The sequence below is a fragment of the Gavia stellata genome, chromosome 3 (genome assembly GCF_030936135.1).
Source record: "Gavia stellata isolate bGavSte3 chromosome 3, bGavSte3.hap2, whole genome shotgun sequence".
NCBI classification, from domain to species: Eukaryota; Metazoa; Chordata; class Aves; order Gaviiformes; family Gaviidae; genus Gavia; species Gavia stellata.
The window spans coordinates 29,737,183-29,764,469 of NC_082596.1; positions in this window are offsets into that span (position 1 = coordinate 29,737,183).

Consider the following 27,287-nt stretch of genomic DNA (forward strand, 5'->3'; position numbering starts at 1 on the left):
CCCTCAAGACTCCTTTCACAGGCTAGACTTTAAAAGGCCACTTGGGTTAAGCAGAGAGTCAAAAGCTATTAGAAAAGCTGCCCAGCATTTTGTTTCATCTGGCACTGAGACACCAGGTCACTGTCAAGGAAAACCATTAAGAAACGGATGCTTGAATGTTTCACTTCTTCACTGAACAACAATTACGGGTAAGTAATTTTCTCTACTATGAAATATAGTAATGTGCTTTATTGCCTTAACCTTTCAGCATTTTATCTTTTGGCTAGCAACTACACCTTCTCCCTCAAATTAGCAAGGCCATCAACAACAAAAAGAATGAAATAGCTAACCAGTCACATATAAAATGCAGAAATGTGAAAGCAGAATGCCACACTACTAAATTTTTGAGAGCAGATCAGACATTAATATTGTGAAACATCATTTTTGTGGCAAAGTTTGTGGACACCAAGTTCATGTAATTCTCTATTTTATTTATGGGAAGTGGTTTTGGCACAACTGCTTTCTGAGGGGTGTTGCTACAGTAAAGGGCCCTTTTGGAGGCAATAGTACGGAAACTTTAATTCAGTACAAAAATCTAATATAGTGTGCTTGTATGAGAACAAAGTCTATTTTCTAATACAAACCTTCCAGGTCTCAGCTGATTAAAAATTAGGATTTCTTGTTAACAGAGAACGATATACGTCAAGATACATATGTCTAACACTAAAGCTGTATAATACGGGGAGAACTTATCCCAGACGTGCCCCAATAGAGAAAGCTTTTGGCCACTCAGCTTACTGTGTACTCAAAGCACCAATTTTTTTTTTGGGGGGGGGTAGAGTACATTTTGGAAATGCAGTCTTCTGGTACTGTCATTTCCCCTTGGTGAAAATAAAACTGTACAATAATCTCAAACTTTATGTATGACAAACTGAAGAAAAAAAGGTGGGATAACATACAGAATTGGTAGATTTTAATTATAAATGCAAGGGAGAAAACTGATCTTTGTAGATCCTTTTACTGTTCATCCTTAAACATTATTCTAATGCCATACTTATATACAACCACATTTTTAAAAAATACTATCATAATTTATGTGCTTACAGAAGAAAATAGCATCATCTTCCTAAAATTCTGATAGTAAAAACCAGTGTCAATCAAATAATGTAAGCAGTCACTAGACAAGAAAAATCCAAAGAAGAGGTTTCTTAGTAAATAAGAGCAAAAGCATTGAGTAAAATATGTTCTGTTTTTCAGAGCATTTATAAACTGTTTAAACAGTATAAAGGCAAAGGATTTGGACTCTTCTATGACTCATGCATGAGCTCAACCAGAAAACGAGTGTCTGTGTCTGAACAGGTTTTAGTGCAAGAGTGTAGGCATACTTCTAAGAATGTGCTTTTTCCCTTTTTAAAGCACTCTTCAAACTTGGAATATTTTTCAGTTACATTTAAAGAAGAATAAAAATGCCTGTCATCTTAGAGTTACAGCTATTTAGTTATGACCGAGTTGTCAGAGTGGGAAGGTAAAAATGGCAAAAACTATTTGAGTTGTAGCAGTGAGAATATATGTTCAAGTGCTCTAGGTTCTGAGATGGACAATTCACAATCAACTTTTAGATACTGGATGTCTAGCAACCTTATTATGTCTTAATAGCTAGAAGAAGAAAGACACATTTTTTCAGTAAGAATGAATTACTGAGCCTGAAGGAGCAAGAGTAAAATATCTTATGTGCTATGAAGCAAACTTAACCTGAAAAGATTTCTAGTGAGAAACTGTAATGAGAGTCTTATTTTCAGGAATCTCAGAGCACAAATGAGGTGTAAAACTCGCTAACTTACCGTGAGTACCACAGGTCTCCATTCTGGATGCAGCTCAAGTTCATCCTCTGAGGGTGAAATTCAATTGTGGTAACACCTTTAGATGTCCATTTACCCAATTAGAACCTTTTATAATGATTCAAGAGGTACACAGCCCAGGTACAGGAAATGTTTATGAGCTTATAACTTCCCTAGATACCTGCTGAAGCTGGAAATGTCTCACAGTCTGTAGGTTACAGATTAAAATTATCTTTCATTTGGATACAGCATTGTCCTGTGTTGCTTGGAAATCACACCTGATAACATAAACACATACAAGTCTTACCTGTCCACGTTCAGATGCCGTTAGTTTTCAAAAGGCATGGATCAAAAAGCTTAGCAGAAATCAAATGGCAGTGCACAAGTCCTTTTTGGAGCCTATATTATCTCTCAGATTTCATGGCCTGTCTTGTTGCTTCTCCTGACCATATTTGCAGCTCCTCCCAAAGGTTTAAGAGCTAGCAGTGTGCTCTGAAGCTTTTGTAGCTCACCTCTCTTGAGCTTGTAGATATTATTTCAAGTACATTTTTTAATATATATTCTGTTGCTTTGTTTTAAAAAAGTAATTTCATAAAGAAGAAATTTGATCCTAAAAAATTAAGTACCGCAGACTTTCACTTCAAATTCAAATTGGGTCAAAGCCTTTCTGAAAACTATAGAGACTGACTCACAAATTCCCCCCCAACACAAACATATTTCCCTGCCCTTCCCAGCTTTGATCAAAAACTTTTTTCTTTTTTAATGACACTCAAAAGGAAAGAAAATCTGTTATCACAGAATTTCAGTCTAATGCTAGAAATGCTGAAAATCCTAACAGGTTCCTCTTGTGAGACTTCCCACCAGAGTCACAGTTTTAAAAGACTGTGAATAAGGCAATAGAGACTCTATTACTCTCTGAAGCTCACTCTTAGGAAATACTATGTAGAATATTCATTTTTTTTATTAATGCTACATTTCTCTTGAAGATGATACTGTGGTAGCTTCATGTTACTGCATTTGCAAAGAGTTTTGCAAACCATCTTTAATGTCAAGAGACACACCTTGATTTGAACAAATATAGTATTCTCAGTTTCCATCAATTTTAATTGACTTGGTGTTTGTTCAGTTGCTACTGGAAACAGTGGACAACACACAGGAGTAAAAAATGCAAAATCGTACTGAGATATGGCACGTACTGCATCATCCAGTGAGCAAAAGAATAAAAAAGCAATAGTGATTAGCCATTATGTATATTAGATTTTGCCATTGAAATTCTTTAAGTATTTTTTAAAAATAAAGAATTTAAATACATCATTGGATTTATTAACTTGCCTGTTTTAGTTCTGGTGTCCTACTCATTTACTATCTTGCCTGGCATAATTAGAACCATCACTAAGAAACAATTGAGCTACTTATGTGTAAAATATGATACACAGCTCTCCAGGCCAAACATAACAACACTGAGTAGGGTCAGCAGGTAAAATGGGAGAAAGTAGCTCTATAAATGCAAAAACTTGACAAGTCTGAAGACCAGCATCGTCTAACTGAAAAAGAAAAGGAAGATAGAAAAGAGGACTGCGTCTCTTGGAAGTTTATTACATTTCTTCTGCTTTGTTAGTAAGTATGTAGACTATTTAGCAGAAATTAAGGGTCTTACTTGCTTTCTTACTTACCTTACTTACCAGTTTGATAGAAATAGAATCCAAGTAAAGCAGAAATGAACTCGTGATGCAGTAAATGCATCAAATGGAGAAAAATCCATTAGTTATCTTTTCTTTCCTATCCTATTACACTTAAAAAAAAAAAGTCATACTGAGTTATTATCTTTTCACTAAATTTATTTAAAGAACACTACTATACCTCCTTCGTGTCTTTTTATTAGCACTAAGTAATTCCAGCTGGTGAGCAGTGTACCAAGAACAGTGTCCTCTAATGTCAGAAACCCCAAGGGAGATACCAAGAAAGATGCATATGTCAGATATGCACTATCCTAAACTGTTTTATGGGCACAGAAACAGTACCACATTTTGGAGCCTTTCAAGGATGAAATGGCCTTTTTTATTTCAGTCCTCGTGAGTTAGTTCCTGTTTCAAAAATCATAGAAAAATAATTAAAAGAATTATTCCCTGTGAACAGCTTTTCTGAGTGCACAGTGTGTCATTCCCAGGGATTACAAATAAAGTAATTTTCTGTTTGGAAACTATATCTCACAGTTCTGAAAATACTTTCTGTGATTTATGGTAAATTAAATGATAAAAGAGTCAGCAGAAACTGAGTGATCAATTTAGCTTTATGTCTGGGTAGGAAGGACTATAATATACTCCACAGCTTGTGTGTCATGCTGCTTAAACACAAGGTAGGTGATCCCCAAAGCTGGGGGGGGGGGGGGGGGGGGGGGGGGGGGAAGGGGGAGGGCTAGAAGCACTCACTTTCAAATGAGAGCTGAAAACTAATTGTACCTCTGTGTGTCTTTTTCTGAATACAATTCATAACTATACCATATGCTGCCTCATGTTATATGCATTCCAATTCAACTTTCTTATAATGGAGAGAAACCTGGGATAGCAATGCATCTTTAACTTCTAAAAGGGAAAATGCAGACAAACAGAAGGGGATTTAAAAGGCAAATAAAAGTATTTGGTGAAAAAACAAAATCATTATATACAACATGATGACTACTAAAAACATGAGCAAATATATATCAGAAATCAAAAAAAGGTTTCAAAATAATACAAAGCAAAAATGTTTATTAGAAAAGTAAAAAGCTAAGAGGAGTAGAAAGACATCCTTAGAAACTAAGTCATTTCTAAATGGAAAAAATGAAAATACTGCTAATTATATCAAGTTAAATAAAAAAATGACAGTATCTTGTGTCAAATGATTTTTTTCTTGCAATGTTTTTTTTTTTGAAACAACAGGGTCAGGATGTTGCCTAGAGGCAGAAATGCTGGACACGCATTGGTAGGATGCAGTCTGGAACAAGAGTGCATTTTCTCCGTGTCATCTCCGCTCCCAGTGGGCACAGTGCCTTCAGTGCCTTTGTACTGCTCAGGGCCTTCCGGTTGCAGCTCAGTAGCTTGGCTTTCCCCTGCATCTCTCTACTCTTTCAGCCAAGCTGCTGTGGCACTGTTTTCCAGTGCTTCTGGGCAGTATTTTTCCCCATGGCTCTCGTGCTGTTATTGTTATGGCCTTTAACTTGTAAAACTCAATATTACTCCTACAACTAGTTCTCAGGGGAAGCAACTGGCACTCACATGAGAATCACCCCTTCTTTCCCCTATTTTCTACCCTTGGGTTGTAGCTTTTGCATTAGGGTTTACGTTTAATTTACATTACCCGATGAAATGCATGCACAAAGTTTAACACCCAATCAGCACGCAAATGTCCCTGATAAAAATGTGCTCCAATCAGTGCTGATACCATTATAAGCAGAAAAAAAACAATAGGGAGCTTGAGTGACTCTGGACAAAAACTGTATAGTTACCATAGCCAAAGTGTTACTGGGGGAACCCTGCCGCACTGGAGAGGATGCTCAGGGAAAATGTTTCCCTTGGGACTCCTCCACCACTTTTTTTCCTAGACATCCACTCAGTAAAGTTATCTCTTTCCCTTTTCCCTTTCTCTCTATGTCACTCTCTCTCCTTTTGTTTAATTAATCCCCAGAAATAACTTTCACTGAGTCAACATACGACATCAGCTCCATACCCCATGGAGAAATCTTTGTGAACGTGAACTTGTTTCACCATCCTTTGTTCCAGGCTGAGTAGCAATCTTGGAGTGCATAAACTAGATTACTTTCAAATGAAACTAAACTGGAAGGGAGTGCACCTAATACACACCAGGTGGGTGTTCAGTCCATGGGACTAGATTAGAAGTAGACCAAAATATATATATTTATCTAAAAAAAAAAATTATTGTGAAATATGGATAGTGGAGTAGCAGGTCCTCAGCAACAGCTGTATTGCTCTACAGATTGATCTGAACTCCTTGTCAGTGTAGATGTACCCAGTGAACCTAATTGCCAATCATAATATAAAAGGATTACCTTAACAGAATATAAAAGAAGGATTTAAGGAAGGCAAGGCCTCATGAGGCCTGGAGCTGAGGTTTCCATAACAGAGTCTTTTTTTACAGAAGGGGAGACTGAGGAATCATCTCCAACTGGTTTGTCAATAGAAGAGGATTTAGAACAAGCTGAATAGTGACAAACTGCCAGAAGCAGATGGTATTCACTCAAGAGCTCTAAAAGAACTCAGATGTGAAATTGCTCCAGTGTACAGATCATTATTTAAGTCAACCTCCATACCAAGAAGTAGCAAATGGACACAATCTGATAAAAGTCTCCTAGGAGAGATCAAGGAATGATAGCCCAGGAAGGCTGACCTTCATACCAGGCAGATCAATGTCATAAAGAACAGAATGAGGAGATATGTGTATAAACAAAGTATAATGGGGATTGTTTCCCTAAGAAAAGGGGAGTCTTGCCTCATATTTTATTACTCAAAGAGCAGGTGTACAAAGGTGTTGTGATCAATGAAGTATACATGGATTTTCAAAAAGCTTTCAAGAAGTTGTTTCACTAAAAGCACTTAAGGAAATTAAACCATTGTGAGATAAGAAGAAAGTCCTTTTGAATTCGCAGTTGTGAGGAAATAAAGGAAAATGGTGGTTAGAATTGAGACCAGAAAATGGGCTGCCCAAGGGGACGTACAGAGTCTGTGATGCTCAATATATGTATGAGTGATCTTGGAGAAGGGGTCAAAAGTGAAGCAACAAAGTTTTCTGATGATGTAAAAGTGCCACTGTATAAATGCATGGTGTACCCAACATCCTGAATGCAGTGTATAGTTTTATCAAAAAAGATAAAGAAGTAAAGATAACATACAGAGAAAGGAGGCAAAGCAAACAGAGGTATGAATAGGCTTCTGAAATGCATTTAGTAGGCTAGGGGTTTTTTTATTTGAACAAAATAATGTTCATATATATAAAAATAGATCAATGATTGGGGATCGCTTGTCTACTGTTACTCACTAGTCAGTATGTAGAAAGCATAAATGTGGAATGAAAACAAAAGGAAGTCTGTTTCTACAATAATTAAGTTGTGGAATTCATCTCTACAGAAGACAGTGGAGAGCAAAAATATAAATGAGTTCCAAGAGGAATTAGAGTAAGTAATGTGGGGTTGGTTCATCAGTGGCCATTACACCTCGACACCTAGGAGTTGTCTTGACCTACCTGGGCAATTTTTTTATTTTGCAACAAAAATAATTTAAAGATCAGGTAACTATTACCTACTTTGGTTTAGCTCTTGCTTAGCTTTGTATAATAGTTTGGTGTAACACTTAATGCTATATATATAGTTTTGTAACTAGTAGATAGTAATAACAAGTAGTCATCTTGTGTGGAATGAACCACCTATGACCCTAGAATAAAATACTACACCAGGGAGTAAAGGCATGTGATGATAGCATGCAATTTGAAAATATAATGGATGATATTGGGGGCCCATGCCTGTTAATAATACATCAGTGGTCAACTATTGGTCATCAAAAGAATGCAACCTTGGAAACTGGGTAAAATTAGTTTTAGAAGTAACAAAAACCCAAAGAGCAAAACATACCACATAAATTAACAAAGGCATTGCAAACCAGTGAAGAAAGAGCAAGATGTAGACTATGTTTTCATTTTCATGTTTACATTTTCATGTAGAACTCTTGGAAATGGCCTCAAGTGGTCCTTGAGTGAGAAGGAAGAAATCATAAAACTCAACATCACTCTGCTGCAGGCAAAGGTCCTGAGTGGCTGATGATTTGCCTGTACATCACAACCCCCCTGCCTGACCAAAGTCACTAACCTTATGAGACTGACCATAACACCAGAGAGAGGGACAGATACCAGAAAGTTGGTTTATATATAATTTAAATTGCATATGAACTGAACTATAAGTGATGTTATCAATGTAACGGGACTAAAAATAATTCTTTGATTAGACTATTAAGACACTGATTAAACTAGCAATAAACTCTTGGTTTTGCATATAAAGTGTGTTCCTCTTGCCCATAAAAAGATTTTTAGTTTAACAAACTGGTAGGCATTCAAGAAGCCTATTTTGTAACTTGGATGTAACAAACTGATAAAAACCTACTAGTGCAGAAAGTGTCTGAACAACTGATTGTCAGAATTTGCAAAATATACTAGTGGAATTATTTCAGTTCTCTAGTTTTTATATTGCTAATCACCTAAGTCTAACTGACCAATACATAAATTATACAAAGAAATTACTAAGTGTTTAAGCTGCAAATTCCTAAATGAGGCGTTGGGCAGTTACCCAAAGCAAAGAATTTTAAAATCTCAATAAATATGAAAGGTACCTCTCGGGGTTTTTTTCAGATTTTTCAAGAAAATAAGTTATACTAGATGATTTTAAAAGAAAAAAAAAAGGAGAGTCCCCTTACTTGTATTACAGCTAATGTCTCAACAGAAGAAGCCATTTTCTTACTTTCAATGGTGTGACTGCATATGGCAGAAATAGACAAACCAGACAAACTGTCAGGATACAGATTGGACAGGTGGTCTGCAAGATGGATAAGAAATTGGCTGACAGGACACACTCAGAGAGTGGCGATTCATGTTTTTTTACTTTGTCTGGCAGCCTGTCACAAGTGGGGTCTCCCAGGTATAAATACTGGGCCCTACACTGTTCAATATCTTCGTAATTGATCTGGATGATGGGATTGGAAGCACCTTCACCAAGTTTGCTGATGACACTAAACTGGGTGGAGAGGTAAACATGTCAGAAGGGAGAGCCATCTTACACAGGGACCTGGACAGACTGGAAGAGTGGGCTAGCAAGAACATTATGAAGTTTAACAAAGACAAGTGTTAAGTCCTGTACCTGGGAAGACATAACCAAAGAGTCCAGTACAGGCTAGGGTCTGCGTGGCTGGGGAGTAGCCTTGCTGAAAGGGACCTGGGCGTCCTGGTGGACAAGAAGAAGCTGGACATGAGTCAGCAGTGCACCGCTGCAACAACAAAGGCAAATCAGATCCTGGGGTGCATCTGCAGGGACATTACTAGCAGAGGTAAAGGCATGATCATCCCACTCTACTCAGCACTTGTGAGGCCAAACTTGGTCCCCACAGTTCAAGAAAGAGGCAAACAGACTGTGGAAGGTTCAAAGGAGGGCCACAAAGATAATCAAAAGGCTAGAGAAGCTGCCCTATGAAGAATGACTGAAGGAGTTAGGTCTTTTCCCTCTGGAGAATAGAAGGCCTGGGGGGACCTCACCACAGTATTCCAATACTTAAAGAACAGCTACAAAAGGGTGGATATTCTCTCTTCACAAGGAGCCACATGGAGAAGACAGGGGGCAATGGGTACAAGTTGCACCAGGAAAGGTTTCATCTTGATATAAGAAAGAAATTTTTTACAGTGAGAGCAATCATTCACTGGAAGAACCTCCCTAGAGATGTGGTAGAGTCCCCATCACTGCAAGTTTTCAAGATGTGACTGGACAGGGTGTTAGATAATCTCACCTAGGCTCCCTTTCCCACGAAAGGTTGGACCAGATGATCTTTCAAGGTCCCTTCCAACCTAGGCTGTTCTATAATTATATGAAATATTTTTAATGTATTCTAACAATGATAAAATTATATCGTGATTTAGACACTAGGCCTACAATTGTCCCCTAAAAAACCAATTTCATCATATATTACTTTACACTATTTAATGTTTTTTTAATTCTATAATACCTGTGACAGGCAAATTTTATATCATATATAAAAGTGCTTTAGAGATATATGATTAATGATTATGCAGATGATGTCAACTTTTGCTATTATTAACTGTATATTTGAATCAGAGATTTTAGCCAAGATCAGGGCCATTATCTTAGTCACAATTCCATTATCAAAAATTCCTAGTTAAAGAAAGCCTTAAAATGGGTCTTGCCCTACAACAAGACAAAGTTGGAGGCATGGAAAGGCAAAAGCAAATATAACCTCAAGGTCACATGGCATTCTGTGGACAAAGCCAGAAACAAAACTCAAGTTTCAGGAATCCCTGGACAAGACGTCTGATAGATCATGGCAGAAGTCCACAGTTGTGAAGAAATGTATGCTTTTTCCCCCTATTTTAAGTCTATTAAGACTTGGATTTTTGTTTTTCAAAGACCCTATCTTGCTGCTTGGGTCCATTTGAAACAGACATTAAAATAAGCTGTAATTATTTTAACTTCATTCTTATATCTGAGTGTTTTGCATAAAAAGTGCTTCTGTAGAGGGCTACAAATAGGTTTTAAATACAGAGCTAATGACTGTCCACCACTTTATGGACTACAGTTATTAATACATGTGAGTATAATTGTTCAGAAACCTCTGCATACCACTGTAAAATGCTTGCACAGACATGCTGCCCATGAAGAGAAGCAGAGGTATGATTATGTTAAGTTTAAATTGATGAAAAAGGAATAATTTACAGAGATACCATAATGAAGGTGATACTCTGTTATACATTCATGAATAGATTTCCTTCTCACCTTATGCACAGAAGCTTCTAGGTTAAATTTAATGGCTTTAGCATATAGAATTTATTTATCTTTTTACTTTCTTAATTCTCTGAGCTGCAACTGCTCTTTTTTTAACATGAATCTTGTGTATAGTTATAAAGGAATAGTTTAAGAAAACCAGTCAGATCATGTGGCTACAAACTTTCCAATACAAATCGATCTCTGCTTTTCCTGAGACAAGATTTTTTTAACTCTAAAAGTCAGTTTGGATGTCTAACTTTCAAGATTCATCAGACTTTACATTTTGCAACAAGTGCGGGGTTTTCACTTGGGATACACCTTTTTATTGTTCATATAGCAAGGCAGTTAATATGCCCCAACTTTCAGAGGTTGTACCTGCTTGACAAAGTGCCACTTAATATTAGTGACTAATGCAAATAATTAGGCATATATTAGGACATTTATTTTCAAAAAATTATATTGACAACCAAACAGGAAAGTGACCTGCAAAACCAGAGCTTTCAATTCTCTTTCAAGAATAAGCTAAGATATATAGGCATTTGGATCAGGCACCTGGATTGCATGAAACATCATAGATCTAGTGTAGGCAAGGTCTTTGTTCTCTAAGGACCATCTTGAATGAAAAAAAAATTTGTTTTCCCAGTGAAAATATTGCTAGATGTTCAACTGTTCTACAAAAAAAAAAAAAAAAAAAAAAAAAAAAAAAAAAATTTAAAGTCACACTGAACTGTGTTTGGAAAAAAAACAATTTTACTTAGGTTGTACACTTAATTTTAAACATAGTATGTGATTGCCTTCCCTAACCCCATTTGGTGTCTATACTGAAATAAATCCAAAAAGAGCAATTCTCATACCTTGGGCACAATTAACAGTTGAAAAATCACTAGATTTTTATGAACTTTCAATCAACTGGAGCTTCCTAAGGTAAATAATGGTCTATCTAGTTTTTCAAGTCTGTAAAGGAGGTAACTGAGCTGTCCCACATCATCTGGTGTGGGACTCTGATTACATGACGCAGCTGAGCAGGGGATCCTTGAATTAAGTAGCTGAAAATAATAAGGGAGAAATTTCTCAATAGACATGCTAGAAGCTTAGAAAGGAGGGTGGAAAGATATAAATGTATGGACACCCACCCCAAGATTTTAAGAAGAATTCTGTGGGAAACAGGCAGACCCCTGGTTTCCGCTAGGGATTCTGATATGAAGGGATTCTGATATGAAGGTCAAAGCATGTTAAGAAGCCTAGGGAAAACAAAGCAAGAAAAAACATTGAAGTATTTCTTATTAATTTGTCTAGATCTGCAAATGTCTCGTACTGACTAAAATAACAAGTATTATGAAACCCTTAACATGGTCTGTGTATTTCTTAGCTACTGCCTGAAAAGATGAACTTTAACCAAAGCTGAAGTTTCTACAAATGGGTTGAAAACAGAGTACACACCCAGCTCAGATAGCTGAAAAGCACAGGGCTCTCAAATTAAAAGAGAGACCTGGCAGAGCAACCAATTGGACGTCTAGTTGAGAGGGAGACCTGTTGCCAGGGCTGTAACAGTCAGCATGAGTCATCTTGATCACAGTTCATCAGGTAACTAAGCATAAATTTTGACAAGTAAAAGGGTTTCTAAAATTCCCTTCATGCAGAATAATATCTTGTCAACAGCCATTAAGCCTAAGTTTTCTTTGAAACTAATGATACATTGTGTTTAAATGCTAACAATATAATATAGTCTATAGGAATAAAAAAAAAAGCCCCCTTTGAAACAGACATTCAAAATACCTGATTCCACTCTTGCCTTATGGAAATTACAGACAGCTTTCGTGAAGGATAGTTGATTCAGTTTATTTGTTTACCTTGACATTATTACTAAGGACAATGACATGAAAGAAAAATCTTTTATTGATGAAGCATATTTATCTCAGTTCTCACTTGTGACATCATATGCATTCACAAAGCAAATATTTCAGATGTCACCGGAGAGGTGATTTTCCATTAGAATGGAGTTTTCAAGGTTAAAATGTAAGACCTGCCCCGTATCTCTGGTTTCTTAGTGACTTCTTACATATCCACAAGTTCTTTTTAAATAAATTCTTGAAGCATTATGTGAGGTTTACTTACATTCCCTAATTATGTTGCCCTTTTTTGCCACAGTATCCAAGAACTTGATGAATGAAATTATCCACACAGCATCCTTGTGGATAAGGAAAGTAGGATTGTCATCGTCTCCATTTTTGCTGTGGTTAGGAGAACATCTTTTAGTATAACAATGTACAGCAGAGCACAGCTCTCTAATTGTTTGCATTACACTCCCTGAACCTGCGTATTAACTTAAGGTTATTTTCAGAGGCTCACTTGAACAGTCAGGGTGAGGATCAGTGCTACTTGAATCAGTAGCGATACCTTTTCGGACCCTGGAGAAGAATTTTAACTGGTAGCAACTGAGAAGGAATTTTATATCCTCTCTGAAACTTTCTTTCTTCTTTACTCCCCTACTCCCACGATGTGGAGCTGCTACTCTGCTCCTTCCTTAGCCTTCACTCAGAAAAAGGGTTAGGAGAGTCACATGCCTCTCCAGCATAGAACTTCAAGGCTGCTGGAATTGACTTTGGATCTGAGGAATTTACTTTAGTGTGTTGGCAATACAGTGCAAAGGGTAAATGGGTCTCTGGAAAAGAAGGCACTGTGGACTTCAGTTTCAATCTCAGTTGAACTGCTACAATCCTGAGCATGTTGGAGGCCTCTGAAATAATGTTTGCCATGTACAAATAATTCTTTTCCTTGTATGGTAAATCTGAAAAGTACTATGTGGAATTTTGTAAACTTTCCTCTGGTATTTGAGAGTTTAAAAGATGGTTGACTCATCCATAGAACAGAATTGCAGTTTAGATTGGAATAGACCTTTACAAATCATGGAATAGACCTTTACAAATCATCTAGTCAAACCTGTTCTCAAAGCAGTACTGACTCTGAAATAAGATCAGGGTCATCCAGAGCCGGTTGCCTGCAACTATGTCCAGATGGCTTTTGAATATCTCCAAGGATGGAGACCACAATCTCTTTGGGCAGCCTGTGCCAGCACTTGGTCACACTCAGAGTGAAAAAGTGTTTCCTGATGTTCAGACAGAGTCTCTCCTGTTTCAGTTATGCCTATTGCCTCTGGTCCTGTCACTGGGCACCACTGAAAAGAGTCTGGGTCCGTCCTCTTTGTACCCTCCCTTTAGGTATTGATATATCCCCCAAGTCTCCCCTTCTCCAGGTTAAACAGTCGCAATTCTCCAGCCTTTCCTCATAGGAGAGATGCTCCAGTCCCTATGATCCACAGTAATATCAGAGACCATAATGCAGTAACACATGCACACATGGTTTATCAGACATCTACGCAAGCTAAGGAAAATTGTAAAAATCACAAGCAACAGATTAAAGCAAAACCACACGTATTTTGGCAAGTTTAGTAACTGAGAATAACGCATATCTCATATTAATGGAGGAAAGATCAAGAAAATATATTCAGGATCAAAAAATTCATATATTGTAATATTTGTTCAAGGTCAGCACAGTCTTCATTTCATCTGAGGCTTAAAGTAGTATGAAGCTTCAGTAGGCTCACTACCACCACCAGAAGAGTGGGCATAATTGTCTTAATCTTCAGACATGGCCTACAGTTAAAGATTTATTGAAATCTCTCTTTTTGCAGACTAAGTCTAAAATGAATGTAATACTTAGCTAACACTGCATACAGATGCCACGGCTTCACTCAAAAGAGGGAAAATATTAAACAATAGTAATTTGAGCATGCATCTGAGATCTGAATTTTGTAAGGAAAAAATAATAATGACAGCACTTACATAGTGCATAGAACTACTCTAGAACCAGAAAGCATTTTTCATAGACTAATGAACTAAATGCCGATCTCTGTGTGAACTACAGAAGCTAGCTTCTTGCTCCAAAACTTTCAACAAATGCAGGGAAGAAGAATGAACGGTAACTTCAAATGCCACAATTTCTGTACTGAGCAAAACTGTATAAGGAGTGTGTTTAAAGAGTATGACATTTATACAGAGTCAGACCACATCCAAGAACTCTTAAAGCCTAATGACACGTTTGAAAAATAGTTTTACAACGTGAAATGAACATAAAAATAGGTCAATCCATTTCTGAGATTTCAAAAGCCACATATTATAATAGAGTGGCATGAAAAGGCCTGATTTATGAATTATCGTGCAATCACACTTTGAATTTTACATTAATTTCTGACCTCCTGCTGTGACACGTGAGTCAACTAAAACCAAAATAAAATGAAGACAAGCCTAAGCAGAACTTACCACTTTGCAATAATATTATAACTTAGTTAATATATAGACCATTTTATCAATCAATCTCTAAGCCCTTTACCAAAGGGGTAGTTCTCATCTTATTTATGGTAGAATGAAAGACCAGGAGTACAATCCGAATTTTCTGAATGCAGCTGAGCCAGCTTGACCCTTAAAGATAGTCTTTTGGGGGAAAACATTCCATATGGAACATAGCAGGTGCGAAACAGTGTAAACTACAGAAAGCTGCAAAGAGCTGATACCTTTCTTTTTTTTTCTGGAGCCAGAATGGCTAAGCTTTGCTTATGTGTTCACAGATGATACAGTTCTATCTTCAGATAGTTAATTATTAAAGGATTTTCAGCAGCAAACTGCACCTCTGTTTGGCCTGGACAAGTCTGCTCATAGAATAGAGCCTTGTCCCTACCTTCCTCTGTGCTCAAAAGGGATTTTCTCATGGAGCAACGACAGCCAATGCCAAACCTCTTGATGAGTCCTGGAATCTTTCAGCAATATCTGCTCAGGCCTTTAAAGATCATAAATAAAGAGGTAATAGGCAGATAGTCACCACTTCCAGACTAAATTAGGGCTATCACTGTGACTGATTCACACAATGAGGAAATGCCCACCTCTCTGTTTGCAGAATGCCTGGGTTAAAGACATTACAGTCCCTGAGATCTCACTCTGGAAGTCAGTCAGCAGCAACGTGCACATATACATATGTATATATGTATAATAAAAATACAAGAAAAAATGTTGGAAACTGTAAAGTGGAAAAAATTGAAATGGCTGTATAAAACTAGAAATCAGCTGAGGCCAGAACTGAGGTTTAAAAAAAAGAAATCAGCAACACAATATGTTGGATTTTTTTATCCATCCAAATACTGGAACGTGAGAAAACTGTATAATAAAGATTAAAATATGAGTGCCTTTGGCTGGGGAAGGAAATTGCATTTCAGGTTCATATGTATACCATTTGATAGAGCTACAGCTTTAAAGTAGTGCAGAGTTGCAATATGCCAACTATGCATCAAAACTATATGAAAACTAGGATGACTTCATTTGGATGTCTATAATACAGTAGTAGTGAGCCAAAAAAAGAGAATTTCAATTTCATGACTGTTTTATAAGATATAACATGTGTCCAATGCAAAGAAATTTCTAGGTGCTTCTGTAAGTATTGACAACTAATTTTTAATATTACATGATATCATACGGGATGCAGTCAATAGTATGCACACTTAATTAATTCTCTATTTTTTTCCTTATCGCTCTTCCTGAAGTGGACAGAAGTTAACACACAACATCAAGTCCTAAACTTACTCAACATCTGGAGCTTTCATTGAGTTGAGAGTTTTTCGTGGCTGCTTAGTACATTTTAGAATAAGGCCTAAAGACCACACTACGGAACAGAAAGCTGTGACGTTTACTGAAATTCCCTTTCGGATTGCTTTAATGTATACATACATAAAGAGAGGAAAAGGCAGAATAGAACCAAAACCAGGCCTTTCAGGTTTTGTTTCTTTCTGTGTTTGACATATTATTCTCAGTGCCACTCTGTCACTGAAAATATGTGGTGTACACTCACAAGCAGTCCTGAATAGCATCAGACCAGACTTTACTTTAAAAAAACCCCTCTGATACACAACAGCCTTGTTTATTCCTGTTGCTCACAGAGCAGAATGGGCAATAATTTAATCCTAGGGAAAATTTATTATATTGTTCTTCTTGGTTAGTAAATTGGCACTGCAAGTAGTTATTATTTATTTCTTTTTGCAGCCCTGAGGGCAAGCACATACATGTGAGAGAGCAAAGAGGTAGCACTCTACCTCTGAGGCTTAAATGGGGACTTATTCTCTGTGTGCTCTTAGTCTTATCACGCTGTGCCCATCTTGAACAGTCGCCAATGTCAGCAACTACACACCAGTTATTTTCAGGTTGAAAATTGTCATCATTATAAATCTCATTTCTTGATGGGGATTTACAGACGTTTGATTCAATCCACAGGTATAGAGGGAAGTAGACCATCCTCCATGGCTTAATCATGCTATCTGAAACCTGTATTCACTACAGTAGATAACTCCCCTGTTTTCCTTGTGCATATGAAAAAAGAATAAAAATTAACTCTAGTCTTACCTTGTACATAGTAAACAAGTGCTCACTAGGGATTATCTGCTCTTGATTGCTGAAACATAGATATGACCTGCTCACATTGTAAATCAATCTAAATTGCATCAGATAATGTATGACTATTTTCCAACACAGTTTGGAATTAAGGCAGAAAGTTACTCTCAGCAACATTTTGGGTCCTGCTGTCTTGGATTCATTAACTTTAAGTCCATCCTTTGACAGCTACAGAGTAGAAGAGGAGGCTGGGGAATAGCAGCAAACCTCTCAGATTCCAAAGGAAGGAACAAACTGTATTAAACAGTTTCACTGAGAGAGAAGTTGCATCTAGTTATGAGCAAAGATGAGAAAAAAGAGCAGCTTCACTGACAGAAGCAAAGTTGAGATGGAATAAGTTTTGTTTTCCTAAGAAAAAACAAAAGAAGGTAAACAAATACAGAAATAATAATAAAAAAGCCCTCAGTTCTCATTTAATATGTGTACAAAACAGCCACATTTCAGTAGGAATTACATACATAGTCACAGATGTATACATATTTAAGAAATCAAGTCACGATTTTGAATCTACAAGAAATGAAGGCCTGACCAAATATCCACTGGGACCCATGGGAATAGTCCCATTGACATTACAGGTCCAGAGTGAAATTCTGTTAGGGAACTATATTAATACACTCCAAACAATTGCAGCTACATACATTTTCAGCAAGTGTATCTTAGCTAGACAGAAATATTCACGTGTTCATCCTTTGTGTTGTATCTATTTCAAAAATGTTTTTAAGGCATAGCTGTTGGCCTACTCTGACTTCTAATGTCATTTATAGCAGCCTTGAAACTGTTGTAAAACCTACCTGCTCATCCAAAACATAACAGCTAATTCTGTTCCCCAAAGAACATCAGGCTATGGTTGAAATATGGCCACAAACCCTCTCCACTGACCATACTCTGTAAGCAAAAGGTTGACAGGTTCTTTATCCCCTGAGAGCACGCTCCACCCTGGAAGAACTCCCAGGGACTGGATCAGGCTGCCGGTTCCCTCTCCCTTTGTCTCTGCCAACTTTCTAAAAAAGGAATTATCAACACCTTTACATAAATGCATACTCCAGAGTTCTACTGTGGTGCAAACTGAAGATAAGAAGGAACAAACCAATTTGAAACTCTTCACATTTTATCCTCCTAGCCCTCTCATTTTGATATCCCTTAACTGTAGCTTATCACCACAAGCCTACTTCTCTGCTCTCTTTTTACACACAGCAATTCTGTCCAAATGCCTGAGAAAATCCACTTCTTTACATTCTGATGTGTATATAAGATTCCAACTGGCTTAGCAAAAAACCAAAAAACACACTTACTGTCATTCATAGGCCAGCTTTCCACAGTACCCATAGGAGTTGACTTCACAGGCACCTACTTGTACTATACACATAAGAATTCCTTTATATAACAAATTTAAAGCCCTATTTTTGGTTTTTAGGGAGAAGGACAGGGAAGAGGGCAAGGGGAAGGGAAAGGGAAGGGACAAAGGAAACGGGACGAGGACAAGGCATCGAAGACAAATTCACTGTCCTCATACAATCCAAAGCTTCTTTTGTGAAGCATTGCCATAATGCTTCTCACTTGTGAACACAAAAATTAGGTTAAATTTTAAATGTACATTTATAGATTTATTTTCATCTATTTCATTTGTTTCCTTGCTCATCTGTGGAGGAGTATGTATTAGTGTTTTTAAAATAGTTATGTTTTGCATTTCTGTAGCTTACTTTACATTTTTTTGTCCTACGAAGCAATAAAAATGTATAAATAGGCTAAGCTTAAGAAATAGCAATAAAAGGTGATGAAGCCTATTAAGATCTATAAAAACTGATTTTCCCAAAATTCACATAGTTCTTTTGTGAGTATACTTTCTGCTTCAAACTATAAGTACCAATTACAATCTCAAGATTTTTATGTAGCTTTCTATCTTATTTCCTGCACCTCTCTTCTTTTCCCAATCCCCTACCTCTCTCCCACCATCTTTTCTAACCTTTTTATTATTAGAAGGCTCTTTCCTTATGAAAGAATTACAGCAATAAAATATTAAGCATTTTTTAAATTATTCTTCTACAAGTCTAAAATCTCTTCAGAAATGCTATTTTATAAATAGGAAAACAGCACCTGAAAAGTTAAATCACTTTCCCAAGATTATGAAAAAACTTCATTTACAGGAGGAGAAAAAAAAATGATATTTCTAGTTACCACACTTTATCAAACACCGTGCTACACTGTAGGACAAGGCTAGCTAACAACTTCTTGAAGTCTTTGCTTTAAAAGAATCTAAAGTTTACAGTACTATTCCTCACACCCCAGATGTTTAGGGTTTTTTTTTTTCCCTGCAGTCAAATTGTTCTTGGAATCATCACCTCTCCCTTCTACCTTACCAATGTGAGGTATTTCAAATTAAAAACTTCTCACAAAATCTTCACAGCATGACAAATTTATAATCAGCTAAGCGTTTTTCAGACCCTGAGACACTCAGAAGTACTCAGCACATCACCTTAGAAAATTTAATGAGCATCATTAGGGCAGACATTTATTCTAGTACATGCACTGCAGTCTGGGAACTGTTGAATGAGGAGTTTATGATCCTTATTAGATGTCAACACATTTTTCTTCTTGTGATTTCCAAAGCTTTAGAAATGGTTTGAAACTTAGCTCAACATGCCTACAGTTAACCTTGTAAAAAATGAAACCTGCTTTTGGGCTTACTTCTTCTCACATATTTTTACTTTTTACACAGTTTTTATACCTGATTAGTATCTATGTCTTAAGAGATCTGCTTTCTTTAAATAATCTGAAAGATTTGATGGCATTGCCTGGCTTTAAATGTTTTTTCAACAACAAACATATTTTATATACTGAAAATATTTTATAAATAAATACTACATTGTTATCAGAAAATATTTTATCTTATTCTGTTCTCATTACTGCAGTAATGGTGCGCTCTTACATACATACTTCAGCTTTGATAGCTCCTTTTATGTTTACTCCACCAAAATCCTGTATCAATTATTCTGTTCAAGACTGCATAATATATGTCTCCTTTTCTTTCAGATTTCAATTTCATCAATTTAAACAAGTTATTTTCAGAATGATTACAAAAAGCAGTTCCTTATATCCAATGTAAGCAATAATTATCAAATAGCTAGAAAGATACAAAATGTTTTGGTGAGTAATGATTAACAAATATTTTCTAAGGAGAGTTATCATCATCAGGGGAGCTATTCAACAACTACAGATTATTTGTGGTTTTCTTTAACGTCATTGATAAAAGTTCTGTATTCTCCTGTTCTCTGGTAACTAGGTTTCTTCAGTAATTTTGCATCACAAAATTCTAAGTAACTAATGGAAGACACAATTCACTACTGAATCCATACCCATGTTAATGAAATGCTGGATTTAGACAATGTACATAAACATCTGCTATACCAGGCTTTAATGCTATTTTATATACATAATTGGATTCCCAGTGAGGTGGTTGATGCCCCATGCCTGTCAGTGTTTAAGAGGCATTTGGACAATGCCTTAATAATATGCTTTAAGTTTTGGTCAGCCCTGAAGTGGTCAGGCAGTTGGACTAGCTGGTCATTGTAGGTCCCTTCCAACTGAAAATACTCTATTCTATTCTAATTTAGCATTGACTGAAAGTCTTCCTGAGTGCCACTGTGGAATCTCATTTATACAACTAACAGGGAGATGCAAACTGTAACAGTTTGGCTCTTGTTAAATGAAGTATCAGATAGCTATTTTATTTACAGTAAAAAAAAAAAAGAGGATTTGAAAGAAAAGTACTGATAAATAATTTTTTTTTATATCAACATAAACTGAACATCACTGTTAGTTCCTGAACAGAATAAATGTGCATGTATAGAGCTGTACAATATTATTATCTCCTTGCATAGGCATTTATAGAGTGATCTTGAAAGCCTTTTCTGATGTCTAAAACCAAGGCAGAATTTAAGCATATCTCCACAGATCCAGAAAGCTCTCAGTCCGAGGGCTTTTCAGTTCTGAACACATCCATTTTTTATGGGAAGTTGGCAAGGTGCAACCTCTCATTTGAAAGAAGACTTAAATTCACTTCTTAAATCCATATTACACAGAAAATTATCTATATACCTCTCACGGGTGCCAGAAGCACCAAATCTTGCCCATGTGCTGTAAAGGAACCTCTGCATGAATTTCATTTCTCCAAGTCATCCCAACAGTTTCCAGGCATCTATTTGTAGGTGGCTGGGGGCAATCTAACATTTGGGCAGCCCCTCCAAATTCACATCTAAAAAAACTGGTATCTGATTTATAATTGATTTTGATTCATGAGGTTTATGGGTGTATGTAGGGGGTGTTGTTTGGGATTTTTCCCCCCTCCAGTCCAGTATTTGTATGTAGCTTCTGCCCTATCTTGGCACTGATATTTTAAAGATCTCTAATAACACATTTATCCTATCACTACCAACATCTGGCAACTGGTTAAAGCACTTGCCTCTCTTTGCCCGTCACTTTTGCGATACTTATAAATGTAGATTTTAGCTGCCTAGCTCTAAGGCAAGACCTGGCTAAAAATGAGACCCACCATCCTGCAAGTCATGTGGCCTCCTGTTCTTGAGCTCTGATCCACAGCGCTCAAGAATACAATATTGAACAGAGAACAATCATATCTATGGTTTTATGTACATATATCAGATGAAGTCAGCTTTCCATTAGGCAACATAACACGCCCAAGAAAAGGGACTGTATAAATATATGTTACAACTGGAGTACAGGTAATTTTTTTTGGACTGGTTCTAGTCCGTAGCTGTCCCACGGCTTCTTTCTGGCAAGAACCAAAGGTTTGTGCTCATGTCTATGCAAATACCCAGGATGCATATGGAGCCAGTCCAGATCTGCCAAAGCCCTGATAGACCCCTGCCAGAGCTGTGCTTACTCAAAAAGCAACACATGCACAGTCAATAGCACAGTGACTAAACTAATGAGCCCTGTTAAAGCCAAGTGACCTGGATCGTCTGTGCATCTCCGTTGCCCACACAATGGTTGCTGAAGAGTTGCCCTCCTGTCCTTTCTTTTCAAAACTGTTCTGACTCTCATTATCTCATTTATGAAAAAGGGTTCAGTTCACTGGTGATTCCTCATGCATGTAAGAACTGGCACAAAGGCTGGCAATCAAATATGAGAATTGCAAACTTGGTTTTTAGCTGTTTCTTACATGAAAAGTGCAAAATTAAAGCAAAGATAAACATGCAAATGTAGGAGATAACTTGCCATTTACATTTGGGTAGAATCTTTTAAAGCCCATTTCCACCTAGAACACAAGTGATCTGGAGCGGAATTGGGGAGGGGAGCAATGATTAACATTCATTGGGACCTTAATTTGACAATTCTAATAGAAAATAGTGGAGGTAAATTGTATTGTATGTGTACAATGCTGGTCAAAGTCAGGCCTCAGCTGAATAATCACCAGTGTACCAATATTAAAGTGAAAAACATTTGGATTATATTGAGGAGGAAAAATCTTCAGTGTAAAACATTGTGTTATAGACAATAAATTGCAAGAAAAGATTACACTTTCAAGGATTTACATCTGCAAAACAGAAAATACTGGTTTTGTAAGATACAAGAACTTTTCTCATTTCATAGATTATACCAAAAAAAAAATCATAAAGCCAAGCAGATGACAATCTGTTTAGAGACAAATTTTCATTTCAGGACTAGATTTCTGCAGAGTATAGAAATAATAGAAAATGGGTCTGGAAGGGATGTGAGAGATTACCTGGTAAAATTATAAGGGACTCAGTTTTCACGAGGCTTCAGTTCCCATACAGACCCCTGAATAAATGTCAGGTACTCAGAATTGTTTAGCATCCAGTGGCATTAGTCTCCAGATTTTCAACAGCTCACTAGCCAACACAATGAGCTCTTCTGAGAATTTAACCACTTATCTGTCACCCAAATGGGAATAGAGCGTGTTAGAAAAACTGGCCTTTGCATTGAACACTTCTGCAATCTTGTCATGAGTGCTTTTATTAGGATCAGGACTTGGACCTCTGCTCTGAAGTGAGTGGGAAGCCAACGCAGCCACAAAGTAAATGTTCACATCAGTCTGTTGCTAATATGAGGTGTCTTCTGTATGCTACAACAGCTAGAGCTTTTTTTGTAGCTATTGCTTCCAAACCCAGGTAGATTAAGTTAAAGAAGTGCAGGCTGAAACTGAGGAGTACAAAAGACAAAAAAGAAAGAAAAAAAAACTTCAACTACTTAAAACAGAGCAAGAGGACAATATCCACACGCTTGCTGAAAATGTTTCTAATGCAGCGTTCATACTGAGTATTTGACCAGCTCTCACAAAACAAAACACAGTGAATTGTCTTGAAAAATCAGTCATGTTTGGAAAAATCTGTATGAACAGTTTTATTTATACCCAGAACAAGGTTCCTCTAAATCACGCTCCTTCTCCCTGTTATACTAGGGAGGGAGATGTTAACTCTTAGAGTGGTCTATACCCAGTAAGGGGAGGAAAGAGTCTATCTTGCTCTAAACTGAAGTTGTCCCTGTAGTACCCTAGCAAACAAGCAGTGGCAATGCATAATTTGTAATCTTGAAAAACAAAGTTGCTTCAGACCTTTTAATGTGGCTCAGTGTAGAAAAATATTTAGAAAAGGAGAACACTATTTTCCCAACATTTTACAATACAAGACCTATTATTGAATAAAACTATTATTAAATTAGAACAAACAAACAAAAAATCTTTGAATATTTTATGTAAGAGCTGTGGGAGACAAAGGATAATTTCTGAAAGATAGAGAGTAAATTTATCATCCTGACACAAGCAATCCTGGGTTTAACTGTCTTCATTGACAAAGTGTTTTGAAACACTTTCAAAGCCTGGTTTCAACTGGGATGGAGTAAATTTTCTTCCTAGTAGCTGGTATAGTACTGTGTTTTGGATTTAGGATGATGTATTGGGTTTGCGTGGCACCGTTTTTGTAGCAGGGGGGCTACAGGGGTGGCTTCTGTGAGAAGCTGCTAGAAACTTCCCCTATGTCTGATTGAGCCAATGCCAGCCGGCTCCAAGACGGACCTGCCACTGGCCAAGGCAGAGCCTATCAGCGACAGTGGTAGCGCCTCTGGGATAACATATTTAAGAAGGGGGGGGAAAAACTGGGAAAATGGCAGCCAGGGAAGAGAGGAGTGAGAATATGTGAGAGAAACAACTCTGCAGACACCAAGGTCAGTGAAGAAGGAGGGGGAGGAGGTGCTCCAGGTGCCGGAGCAGAGATTCCCCTGCAGCCCGTGGTGAAGACCACGGTGAGGCAGGCTTCCCCCATGCAGCCCATGGAGGTCCACGGTGGAGCAGATATCCACCTGCAGCCCGTGGAGGACCCCACGCTGGAGCAGGTGGATGCGCCTGAAGGAGGCTGTGACCCTGTGGGAAGCCTGAGCTGGAAGAAGCTCCTGGCAGGACCTGTGGACCCATGGAGAGAGGAGCCCACGCTGGAGCAGGTTTGCTGGCAGGACTTGTGACCCTGTGGGGGACCCACGCTGGAGCAGTCTGTTCCTGAAGGACTGCACTCTGTGGGAAGGACCCATGCTGGAGCAGTTCGTGAAGAACTGCAGCCCGTGGGAAGGACCCATGTTGGAGAAGTTCATGGAGAACTGTCTCCCGTGGGAGGGACCCCATGCTGGAGCGGAGGAAGAGTGTGAGGAGGAAGGAGCAGCAGAAACAACGTGTGATGAACTGACCACAACCCCCATTCCCTGTCCCCCTGCACGGCTCAGGGGGAAGAGGTAGAGAAAATCGGGACTGAAGTTGAGCCCGGGAAGAAGGGAGGGGTGGGGGGGAAGGTGTTTTTAAGATTTGGGTTTATTTCTCATTATCCTACTCTGATTTTGATTGGTAATAAATTAAACAAATTTCCCCAAGTCAAGTCTGTTTTGCCCATGATGGTAGTTGTTGAGTGATCTCCCTATGTCCTTGTCTTGACCTACGAGCCTTTCATCATATTTTCTCTCTCCTGTCCAGCTGAGGAAGGGGAGTGAGTGAGCGGCTGTGTGGTGATTAGTTGCCGGTTGGGACTAAACCATGACAGATGAGAATAATGTTGATAACACACTGATGTTTCAGTTGTTGCTGAGCAATGCTTATGCTAAGGCAAGGACTTTTCAGCTTCTCACGCTGCTCTGCCATGCGCACAAGAAGCTGGGAGGGGACACAGCCAGGACAGCTGACCCAAACTGGCCAAAGGGATATTCCATACTATATGACGTCATGCTGAACAGCAACATGAGGGTGGGGCTGCTGCTTGGGAACTGGTTGGGCATTGGTCAGTGGGTGGTGAACTATTGCGTTGTGCATCACTTGTTCTGTATATTCCTTTATCATTATAATTATCATTTTCTTCCTTTTCTGTCCTATTAAACTGTTTTAATCTCAACCCATGAGTTTTACATTTTTCTCTGATTCTCTCCCCCATCCCACTGTGGGGGAGTGAATGAGCGGCTGTGTGGTGCTTAATTGCCGGCTGGGGTTAAATCACAACAGTTCTCCAAGACATGATGGAGGTATTTCTGATATTAACAAACCACATCAGCATTGTGAGGAAGTTGACAAAGTACTGCTTATCTTTGTCTGTGTGGCATATAATTTCTTTTTCCAGAAGGAGGCGATGTGCAAAATACAGGAAAGTACTAGCTTTGGAATTACAGGATGATAGTAATTAAAATACTTTTAGTTTATTTAGGATCTTACAGCTCTTACAGATCATTTTACTTCCATTTGCAATATTTTTTTGCATTATTATTAAGCATTACAGTAATTAATCACATCAAAATACTTCAGAGGTATGGGGGGGTTTCATATAAATAATGTAAAAATTAATTTATACTTCATAATATTTCATCCTGCTTGGAAAGCTGAAAAGCAGCACAACATTATTTTTTCCCCCAAAGTGATATGAGCAAAGAAATTTTCATTCTGAGCTTTCAGTAAAGACCTTAATTAAAACATAGTATGTACAGAGGAAAAGAAACACATGGAAAACAAAGGAGAGGTTCTGAGTATGTGCTCTTTAAGTGCCAAGGTTGTATATTCTGTCATATCATTTTTGTATAACTGTATACCAATCTTTTGTATTGGTATAACTGTATACCAATGCAGTTGGTAGTCAAATAAATTCCATTTATTTGTAATAGATTGGTATACAGTTATTTTTCATGTTAATATGTTAAGGAAGGCAGGACTTCCCTGAAATATTTTTGCTTGAGGAAGATATGGGGCAGTTAAATGTTAGGAAGCAGAAGATGATAAATTCTAAGTGTGACAATAATCCCCACCACGGTGTCAGAATCCTCACAGAATCATAAAGGAGGAGGGGAAAAAAAAAAAAGGCAAGCAGCTAAAGAAGACCTTGGAGAGGCCATTTAATTCAAAACTCTGCCAAAGTCATGTTTCTCCAGAATCTACACTTTCTCTGTTAGGTGATTGTCTGAACTGGTTGTTTGAAAAATTCAGAGGTGCAATTTCTGCAGTCTCCACAGAACAATGTGTGCTTCCTCTTCTGTCAGTTTAAAATTTATCCATAATGCACAAACTAAGTCACTCTTCCTCCAGTTAAAGCTCACTATATTTTATTCTAAGAACTGTAGTCATAGAGACTTGATTGTTTCCTTCATCTATGACGTTCTGTTTCACGTATTTTAAGACATATCATGTATCCCTTTGGCCTTCTTTTCTAAAGGGTAAGTGAATCCTGTTTTCCTGATCATTTTTTAAAAAATTCTATTCCTCTGGATCATTTCTGAATCTAGTTTATATGGCATCCAAACCAGGTGTCTCAGACCTACTGAAGGAGGCGGTCAATCTTTGTCAAAAGGGTACAAATGGCCATGGACAGAGCTTTTTAAACCAGCTTTGCTGTTGAAGCATGTAACACAAACACTAATGAAGTTCCCCCCAGAGCTGATTTACAGACACTTAACTGACTTAGATTCTAATTTGTTCATTCTCTAGTCTAACCTAAGCAACCTGGTCACAACCGTCTCAAAGATACTTGTTCCAGTAGGAAAAAGCTATGAGATATTTACTTTGAGGTAATGAGATAATGAGAATTTACTATGAGATAATGTTTGAAATATTCTATAATAAAATGCATTTAGAGAAAATGGAAAATGAAGTCTATTGAGAAAAACAAAATTAAAAGGACAGGAAACAATATTGGATTTACATTTCAAAGCTGAGCCAATAGAGCAAACCAGATAATATCTATCATTACCATGAACTGCTGATGCTATAGTAAAATACAGTTATAAAACTGAAAGGGTTTGCTACTAAGCAGCACGTAGACTATCCAGAAGGTCAGTTCTAGAGTGGGTCTATTCCTGAGGCTGCTTCATGATAATGATATTTCCCATTTATTGCAAAATCAGTGGGGCAGATTATGAGAATACAAAACCATCAGACCAAATAGCTTGCATCAGTGAATA